General features: G+C 39.9%; 1 long non-coding RNA gene across 1 annotated transcript in view; it reads right to left on the bottom strand.

Annotated features, from left to right (window-relative positions):
* LOC122546999 overlaps positions 1–10,037 on the bottom strand; it is a 15,671-nt gene extending 5,634 nt beyond the window's left edge. Inside the window, exons 1-2 of the long non-coding RNA XR_006310863.1 lie at positions 9,954–10,037; positions 3,075–3,156 (exon numbers count right to left, since the gene is read on the bottom strand). This is a non-coding gene — a long non-coding RNA (uncharacterized LOC122546999). The remainder of the gene's footprint in view (positions 1–3,074; positions 3,157–9,953) is intronic.
* Positions 10,038–10,306: the final 269 nt, after the last annotated feature.

The raw sequence follows: 10,306 nt of genomic DNA, 5'->3' as shown, positions 1-10,306 counted from the left end.
AAAATAAGAAAGGGATAATCACCATGATGGGACTGTACTATAGGCCCCCCAACAGTCAGAAGGAAACTGAGGAACAAATATACACAGATTTCAGATATATGTGAGAATATAAAGGCTGTATAGTAGGTTCTTACAAACATTGTGTGGAAGTACCATTGTGTTAAAGGCTTGGATGGAGAAGAGACTTTTAAAATTCGAAGAAAATTTCTTAATCAACATGTAAATGTTCTGAGAGAAGGAGCTTCATGTTCCAGGATACAAATGCTACAGGAAGCTTAGAAAGTGGGGGCAAGAAAGGAGGGGAGTGGCAGTTTTGATGAGGGATAGCATCACTACTGTACTTAGGGACGATATTCCTGGGAATATATCCAGGAAGTTATTTGGATGGTACTGAGAAATAAGAACGGGATGGTCATCTTATTGGGATAGTATTATAGACTCCCTGCTAGTCAGCAAGAAATTCAGAAACAAATTTGTAAGATTTCAGTTCTCTGTAAGAATAATACAGTGGATACAGTAGGGGATTTTAACATTACAAATGTAGACAGGGACTGCCGTAGTGTTAAGGGTTTAAAAGGAGAGGAATTTGTTAAGTGTGTGCAAGGAAAGTTTCTGGTTTAGTATGTGGATGTTCCTGCTTGAGAAGATGCAAAATTTGACCTTGTCCTGGGAAATAAGGCAGGGTAGGTGACTGAGGTGTCAGTCGGGGAGCAGTTTGGAGCCAGCAACCATAAATCTGTTTGTTTTTAAATAGTGATGGAAAAGGATAGACCAGATCTCAAAGCTGAGATTCGAAATTGGAGGAAGGCTAATTTTGACAGCATTAGGCAAGAACTTTCAAAAGCTGATTGGGGGCAGATGTTTGGAGGTAAAGTGAAGGCTGGGAAATGGGAAGCCTTCAAAATGCGATAACAAGAGTCCGGAGTTAGTATATTCCCGTTTGGGTGAAAGGAAAGGCTGGTAGGTGGCGGGCATGTGGGATGACGAGAGAAATTGAGGTTTTGGTTCAGAAAAAATTAAGCATATGTTAGGTTATAGACAGAAGAAATTGAGTGAATCCTTAGAGTATAAAGATCATAGGAGTATCCTTCAGAAAGAAATCCTGAGGACAAAAAGGGGATATGAGATAGCTTTGGCAAATAGAAGGAGAATGCAAAGAGTTTTTAGAAATAGATTAAGGACAAAACAGTAACTAGGGAGAGAATAGGGCCTCTCAAAGATCAGCAAAGCACCTGATGCGTGGAGCCGTGGGAGATGGGGAAGATACTAAATGAGTATTTTGCATCAGTGTTCACTGTGAAGATAATAGAATGTGGGAAAATAGATAGTGACATCTTGAAAAATGTCCATATTACAGAGGAGAATGTGCTGGATGTCTTGAAATGCATAAAAGTGATAAATCCCCAAGACCTGATCAGGTGCACCCTCGAACACTGTGGGAAGGTCGGGAAGTGATTGCTGGGCACCTTGCTAAGATATTTTTTATCATTGATAGTCGCAGGTGAGGTGCTGGATGACTGGAAGATTGTGAACATGGTGCCACTATTTAAGAAAGGTGGTAAGGAAAAGCCAGGGAACTATAGACCGGCAAGTCTGACGTCAGTGGTGGGCAAGATGTTGGAGGGAATCCTGAAAGACAGCATTGGTAAGGCAAGGGCTGATTAGGGATAGTCAGCATGGCTTTGTGTGTGGGAAAGCATGTGTCGTGAACTTGAATGAGTTGCTTTGAAGAAGTAACAAAGAGGATTGATGAGGTCAGAGTGGTGGATGTGATCTATATGGCCTTCAGTAAAGCGTTTAACGAGGTTCTTCATGGGAGATTGGTTAGCAAGGTTAGATCTCATGGAATACAGGGAAGGTAGCCAACTGGATGCAGAACTTGCTCGATAGTAGAAGACAGGGGTGGTGGTGATGGAGAGATGCTTTTCAGACTGGAGGCCTGTGACCAGTGGTGTGCCACCAGTATCAGTGTTGGATCCACTGCTTTTCATCATTTATGTGAATAATTTGGATTTGAACACAGCAGGTATAGTTAATAAGTTTGCAGATGACACCAAAATTTGGACAGCAAAGAAGGTTCCTTCAAAGTACAACAGGGTCTTGATCACATGGGCCAATGGGCTGAGTAGTGGCAGTTGGAGTTTTATTCAGATAAATCTGGGGTGCTACATTTTGGAAAGGCAAATCAGGGCAGGACTTGTACACTTAATGGTAAGATCATGGGGAGTGTTGCTGAACAAAGAGACCTTGGAATGCAGGTTCATAGCTCCTTGAAAGTGGAGGCGCAAGTAGATAGGATGTTGTCTTCATTGGTCAGTGCATTGAGTAGAGGAGTTGGGAGGTTATGTTGTGGCTGTGCAGGTCATTGGTGAGGCCAGTTTTGGAATACTGCATGCAATACTGGTCTCCTTCGTATTGGAAGGATATTGATAAATGCTGAAGGGTACAGAAATTTTACAAGGAATTTGTCAGGGTTGGAGGATTTGAGCTAAAGAGAGAGGCTGAACAGGCTAGGGCTGACCACATAGAGGTTTATAAAGTCATGAGGGACAATGTCTCTTCCCTGAGGTGGGGAAGTACAAACCTAGAAGCATAGGTTTAAGGTAAATGGGGAAAAATTTTAAATGGACCTCAGCAGCAATTTTTTCACGCATAAGATGATACGAGTAAGGAATGAGCTGCCAGAGGAAGTGGAGGAGGCTGGTACAATTACAACATTTAAAAGGCATCTGGGTGGGTCCATGAATAGGAAGGGTTCAAAGGGATATGGGTCAAATGCTGGCAAATGGGACTAGATTAGTTTCTGACATCTGGTTGGCATGGATGAGTAGGACCAAAGAGTCTGCTTCAGTGCTGTACATCTCGATGACTCAACAGCTGTGAATGATAACATTTATTGGAAATCGGGTGATGTGAATTGAGAATGGAGAGGGATAAAAAAAGTTATAATTGCTTGGTGGTATTTGACTATTCTTGTGAAAACTTCTCTATAGAAATTGAGCTCCATGTGTGTCTAATTCAACTGCTCTGTGACTGTAGAAAGTATGTTTATCAGTCTGACAGCGATAACATACCTGCTGTATGTTAGAAGGAACTGATCACACTTGGTTTTGTACCAAGAGAATGTTACATTGTCTTGCGCCTTCATGTAATTGTCTGGAGGAAGAGAAAAGAGACATCCCCTGTAAATCAACATTAAGTGAGTTTGACAGTATCAAACCTCTCAATGTAACATTCACTTTATAATCATGAGGCTGTGTTTCTTTCAAGCCAGCATTTCAAACAGAACTAGCGATCTGACTCCATTCTTGGCCTGAGTTGCTCTTTGTCTGGTGATTGTAACAAAACAAATCTATGCCAATTCACTAAGAATCAGATACTAACCAACACTTCTACAGCTCCACAATGGGGCAATCAGTCTCTGCCAGTTTCTACTATGTGGATATGAGTTCAGTTATCAATCTATACCTGTCAGTTTATACTACGTGAATGTAGTTATCAATCTGTCCCTGTCACTCTCCGCAATATCCAAAATGTATTTACTAGAGAGTGACAGGGACAGATTGATAACTACATTCACACATTCATGTAGTATAAACTGACAGGTATAGATTGATAACTGAACTCATATCCACATAGTAGAAACTGGCAGAAACTGATTGATAAATATATTTTAAATAAATAGGATCAGTCCCTGTGTGCTTCACTGATGGGGATGTGTGAGTTTAGTTATCAATATATACCTGTCAGTTTCTGCCGTTGTGAATGTGTGAACAATCTTTCCCTAACAGTTTCTGCTGTGTATCTGGCAGTGTAGTTATCAACCTGAACCTGTCAGTTTCAGCTTTGAGAACGGGTGTGTCATTCTCAGTATCTCCCTGCCAGTTTCTGCTGTATGAATATTAAATGCAGTCATCAATTTGTACCTGTCAGTATCTTCTGTGTGAATGTAGATATTGATCTCTACCTGTCAGTTTTAGCTATAATCAATTTCTCAGTGCAATTATCAAACAGTACCTGTCAGGTTTTGCTATTTGATACCAGAATGTCATTCTCAATCTGTTTCTATTACGTCAATTTGGGAGAATCAATACCAATCTGTCCCTGTCAGATTCTTCCCTGTCAATATGTGAATAGTACAGTTATCATTCACTACCTGTCAATTTCTACCTGTGTAATTGTCAATCTGTACCTTTCAGACTCTGCTGTGTGAATACTTAAATATAGTTATCAATCTACAGCTGTCAGTTTCTACTTGGTGAATAGGTTTGTGTAATTGTCAATTCCTGCCAGTTTATGCTATGTGAATGTGTGAGCTGAGCTTTCATTGGTCACTGAGGAGAAAGTGAGGTCTGCAGATCAGAGCTGAAAATGTGTTGCTGGAACAGCGCAGCAGGTCAGGCAGCATCCAGGGGACAGGAGAATCGACGTTTCGGGCACAAGCCCTTCTTCAGGATTCCTGAAGAAGGGCTTATGTCCAAAACGTCGATTCTCCTGTCCCCTGGATGCTGCCTGACCTGCTGTGCTGTTCCAGCAACACATTTTCAGTTTCATTGGTCACTAACAATTTCTGCTTTGTGAATAAGAGTTTAGTTATCAGTCCTTTCTGTCAGGTGCTGTAATGTCAGCGTTTGAATGTATTTATTCATCTTTTCCTGTCAGGTTGTGTGACTGTAGCTATCAACCTGTACCTCTCAGATTCTGTTACATGTGAGTGTAGTTATCCACTTGATTTGATCTGATTTATTATTGTCACATGTACAGAGATACAACGAAAAGTATTGTTTCGAGTGCCTTTCAGGCAGATCATATCAAAGTGCATTCGGGCAATAGAACAGAATCTGGAATACAGTGTTAATGGTGTAGAGAGAGAGAATAACATTAAAATTTGAGAGGTCCATTCAAAAGTCTAATAACAGCACAGAATCAGTTCTTGAATCTGCTGGACGGTATATTCAAACTTCTGTATTTTCTCCCTGACAGACTAGGGTGGAGGAGCGTAGAACCAGGGTCAGATGGGTCTTTGATTATGTTGGTTGCTTTTCCAACACAGGAGGAAGTATCAATGGAGCCTTTGGATGGAAGGCTGCTTTCAGTGATGGATTGGACTGTGTTCACAACTGACTGTAATTTCTTGTGGTCTTGGGCAGAACAGTAGCCATACCACACTGTGACACATCCAGATAGGTGGTGTGCATCGATAAAAATTTGCAGGAGTCTTTATAGACATGGTGAATTTCCTTAGCCTCCTGAGGATATCTGCTTGGTGAATATGTTTGAGTAATTGTCAATCTCAGCCTGCCAGTTTCTGCTATGTGAATAGGAGAAGTTAAAAACTAACAGTCCCTGTCAGGTTTTGCTTTGTGAAGGTTTAGTTAAGAATCCTTCCCAATCAGGGTCCTAATTGTAAATGTGAGTGTATTTATCAATGTTTGCCTGACAAATTTTCTTTTGTGAACATGTGAATGTAGTTATCAATTTTCCCTGGTGGTTTCTGCTCTGTGAATATGAAAATGTAGTTATTAATCTCTAAATGAAAACCAAAAGAACAGCAGATGCTGGAAATCAGAAACAAAATCAAATTGCTGGAAAAGCTCAGCAGGTCGGACAGAGTCTGTGGACAGAAATCAGAGTTAAAAATTCCAGTCCAGTAACCCTTCCTGAGAACTGATGGTAGCCAGGAAATGATTAGTTTTTCTGCAGAAGGTAGGGTATGTTGAAGGGTCAGGAGTAAATGGTAGATGGATATAGAATCCAAAGAATAAGGTCAGATGAGGAAGGTGAATCACTATTAACCGGGACTGTTAGTGACTTGGTGTCTAAAAGCAGACCTTGTGATAACAAGGCCTGGTGTGAGAGGTTCTGGGTAATGACATGTGAGAGCTCTAGCCCTAGTTGTAGAACTCAATATTGGGTCCAGAAGGCTGTTGTGTTCCCAACCAGAAAATGAGGTACTGTTCTTCCAGCTTGCTCTGAGTTTTAGCTGGAGCACTGCAGCAGGCCTGAGGCAGAGATGTTCATCAGGGAACTGGGTGGTGTGTTGAAGTGGCAGGCAAGTGGAAGCTCAGGGTCTTGTTTTCTGGACAGAATGTAGGTGTTTGGCAAAGTGGACACCCAATCTACACTAAGTTTCCCCAGAATAGAGAAGACTATGTGGCAGTTAGGAAAATGCACACACTCAGTTCTGAGAAAGGGTCACTAGACCTCAAATGTAACTCTGATTTCTTGTGTTATCAATCTCTACCTGTCAGTTTCTCCTGTGACTATGAGAGTGTCATTATCAAACCATACATGCCAATTTAAGTAATTTGAAACAGTGTTATCAATCTGTTCCAATAAGTTTCTGCTTTGTGAATGAGAATATCTTCCTTTGAAATGTCCTGCCACGTGCATTTAAAGTGTGATTGACCAATCTGTCCCTGTTATATTCTGCTCTGTGTAACTCAGGATGTAGCTGTGAATCTGTATTTGTCAACATCTAGTTTATAAATGTGCAAATACATTCATCAGATTGTACCTGCCAGTGTTTTTGAAGTGCATGTGGGGGTTTGGGGATGTGTGTTTAGGTATCATGCTCTCCCTTTCAGTTTCTGCAGTGAATATGTGACAGCAGCCATCAATCTCCGCCTGTCAGTTTTTGTTGTGTCCATGTGAGAGTTCAGGAATTGAGCAAACCTTGTCAGTTTGTGCTGTGTGACTGAACATCAAGTGCTCAATCAGTACCAATCATTTTCAACTCTCATGCATCAAAAGTTGCTTAATTCGCTGACAGGCAATAATATTCTAAGAGTCCAACGGTGACAAGGAATCTATTTTTGTTTGCCATCTGGTTCACTAATGTCCTTTAAGGAAGGAAGTTGCCATCCTTACCTGGTCTGGCCTACATGTGTCTCCAGACCCACAGCAATGTGACTGACACATAACTACCCCCTGGGCAGTTAGGGATTGGCAATAAATAACCTCGCCAGTGATTCTCTCATCCCATGAATGAATTTAATGTGTCTCCAGACCCACAGCAATGTGACTGACACATAACTACCCCCTGGGCAGTTAGGGATGGGTAATAAATGCTGGCCTCGCCAGTGATTCTCCCATCCCATGAATGAATTTAGGAAAAAGAATTCTCTGTGACTGTGATTGATTCTGTGATAGTAGATTTTAGGATGTTGTGAATGGGCCTTAATCTCGAATGCATTATGTCATTTATGGTAGAGTCACAGAATTGGTCCAGCCATTCAGCCCATTTGTGTCCAGACTGGACATTCTGTTCTTCACCTGTTGTCCATTCTAGTTTCCATTAACTGTTGGGATTCTGAACTTTATCCACTCACTGCCAGTATCTCTATCTAAATGCTAATTTGAGATTATTTCTGCAGTTACCTGTCTTTGATAACTATAGTGTCAGTTTTGTTCATTGGGCATTGGCATCAGGTAGAGTATGTGGATCTCATTTTCTTTCCACACTCAGTTGTGTTTTTTTGGTCTGAGTGTTGGATAAACTTGATCAATATTCACTAACCTTTTGTGATTGAGGGATTAATGTTAACTTTGCCATGAATCTGAATTTTATTGCATTCAGACTTTTTAAATATATTTTATGTATTCAGTAATCTTTATCAGTTGCTGCTGGACACTAAGATATAACATCTGACACTAACTGAAATGATTAATGGTTTGGTGAATCAATTTATAACTGTCCATATTTGGAAATACCTGGGCCTAAATTTCTTTTTTTTTCCCTTTCAGCATTAACTGGCTGTGTGTGAGTGAGTTTTCTGTTGTGCTGCCAATCTGTATCACTTTAAAGGAGTGGCACTGGTCTATATCACACTGACACTTTTTTTATGTCGCCTTGTGTTTCCCATTCTGCATGTCATGATCTGATACACTTTATAAGGTGGGTTTAATGCCTTCTAAATCAGTGTTTCATATATTAAAAAAGTATGGAAATGCTTCTGCATTACTCAGGTCCAGTGTGGAGAAAGTGTGTGTTCATCAGCACCAGGCCCAGTGTGAGAATGAGATTCATTTACTCTCTGATACTAGATATCAATGTGCTCCTTATTCTTGGTTATTGTGTTTCACAGTGCTTCAGTGTCATCCAAATTGAAACATGTCACTTTTCGTAACTGCTACTGTACTTCAGTGTTCAAACTTCTGCTACTTGACATAAATGAGGTACTATCCATTGCCACTGGACTCAGCTCCTGTCCGTGAAAGTGGATGTGTTTGTATATCTGTTAATCTCTAGCACTGCACATGTAGTTCGATAATGTCCACAGCCAATGTTCTTTCGCTTTCGCCTGTAGGATCCATGGACAACTGAACATGCAACACATTGCAGCAGAAAAGCATCTGTGCTTTTTATAGAATCAAGGGGAGAAAAGCAATGGACTTTTGTAACTCCTATAGTGCAGAGTCTAACCGGGAACAATAGGGATATCAAGGTCTGGTTTTCAGAATGCTATCAATGTTTGCATTGTGACATGTTTTATCCAATGAATTAATGATCAGTATTCACCGAACCCATTTGCAACGAAGTGAACACTTCAACTGCATTCCAGCTGACTGACCACAGTGTTCCTTGTACAGGAAAGAGAATTGGCCAATTCTATTTTATTTACCAATGTGGACAGGATCTGGTGCAAGCCACTAGCAGACTCTTGTGTTGCTCTATTGTAGGGAGGGGAAAATCAAAAGGACTTTTATTTTCCACTGTTCTGTGAAGAATAGTTCAATAAATTGAATTTAACAATTTAAATATCAACTCCTGTTGGAAAAAAAAATGAGCAGCTTGACAAACGGACCAATTGTGGCTTTCTCTTTCATTCTACAATGATTTAAATAGTAATGATCTGATTCCAATATCTCCTTCAGAAAACGATATCCTGATTCCTTGCTTTTTTTTTGTACTATAATGAATGGAGGGTCAGGAGGAATGCAGGGCTCTTCATAGAAAATCAAAACGAATTTTGAAATACATATAGAATAATTTTTTAAAAAATTCTTGCTGGACAGAAAAATAAAATAACTACAAAATGATGAAATGGAGAATGGGGTTACGATACAGATGGAGATGACAGCTTCTCTGCTGCCATGATAGTTTTACGAAAAATGGAATGCTGGTTGAAAGGAATTAGAATTGTTAGCTCAGTCAACTGTTATGTTGTTATAGACTGTCTTTGATCAGTCAGACTTAATAATTTGAAGAGACTTATTCTGTGCTGTAAATTTCTTTGACTTGACATGAGAGTAGAAATCAGTTTGATGAAATGTTTTCTGCTAGTTGGATATATGGATTTTCATTACTTTTAGATGTTGGAATGAGTATTTCAGGATGGTGTACAAATTTGCAACAATTGTAAATCAGTCAGTAGCTGTGTGTGAGAGAATGGTGTGTGTGCATATGTATGCAAGCACACATAAGAGGGTGGGTTGGAGATGGTGGTTGCATACATATGGCTTTGGCTCTGAGGTTCATTTGGAATTTACACTCTGTTTAGTTGTTGTGCCTTTCACATAGGACTTCTATTTATCAAAAGATTAATTTTGTCCTTCTCAGTTACTGATAATGCCAAAGTTTCCTTCTATATCTTCAGAAATCCTTGCTGTAACAATGTAACAGAATGATGTGTTTGTTCACCTTGACTGTAACTTTAAAATTGCCTTCATTACATGTGGAGTTAATACAGCTCCTGAATGTATATTTCATAACAGGATACAATCTATCCCTCTTCTGATATTGCAAATGATAATTGACTAAGCATCATGGCATTTATTGGAACTGAGCTGTTGTACATCGAGTATAGGGAGAAATAAAAAAATATATTGCATCAGTTGTGTTTGACTCTTGGATTGAATGTATACTTCTGGAAATTAAGCTCAATGTGTTTCTGACTCAATCCACTCTGACTGTGGAAAGGATGTTCTCCAATCTGATAACAGTAACATACCTGCTGGTTGGTAGAAGCAGCTGGTCACACTTGGCTTTGTACTGAGGAAATATTACATTGTCTTGGTCCATCAGTCATTTGCCTGGAGGAAGACAAGAGGGATATTTCCTGTAAATCACCAACAGCTAAATAGAAATACATCAACTGATCAATGCAATATTCAGGTCATGACCATGATAATTCTTTGTTTTCAAATAGGACAAGGTGAACAGAACAAGGACTGGTTACACTCTCGCTCTGAGCTCTTCCCAGTCTTTTTTTCTGTTTGCGAAATTCTAAAACAATTTACTAAGGTACAAAAACTAACCAACATCTGCAAGTTCAATATTCAGCTCCCAATACATTGAAGGAAG

The sequence above is a fragment of the Chiloscyllium plagiosum genome, unplaced genomic scaffold (assembly GCF_004010195.1).
Source record: "Chiloscyllium plagiosum isolate BGI_BamShark_2017 unplaced genomic scaffold, ASM401019v2 scaf_11847, whole genome shotgun sequence".
Classification (NCBI taxonomy): Eukaryota; Metazoa; Chordata; class Chondrichthyes; order Orectolobiformes; family Hemiscylliidae; genus Chiloscyllium; species Chiloscyllium plagiosum.
Note: the sequence above shows the minus strand (reverse complement) of the source record. Positions and strands in the feature narration are given on the sequence as shown.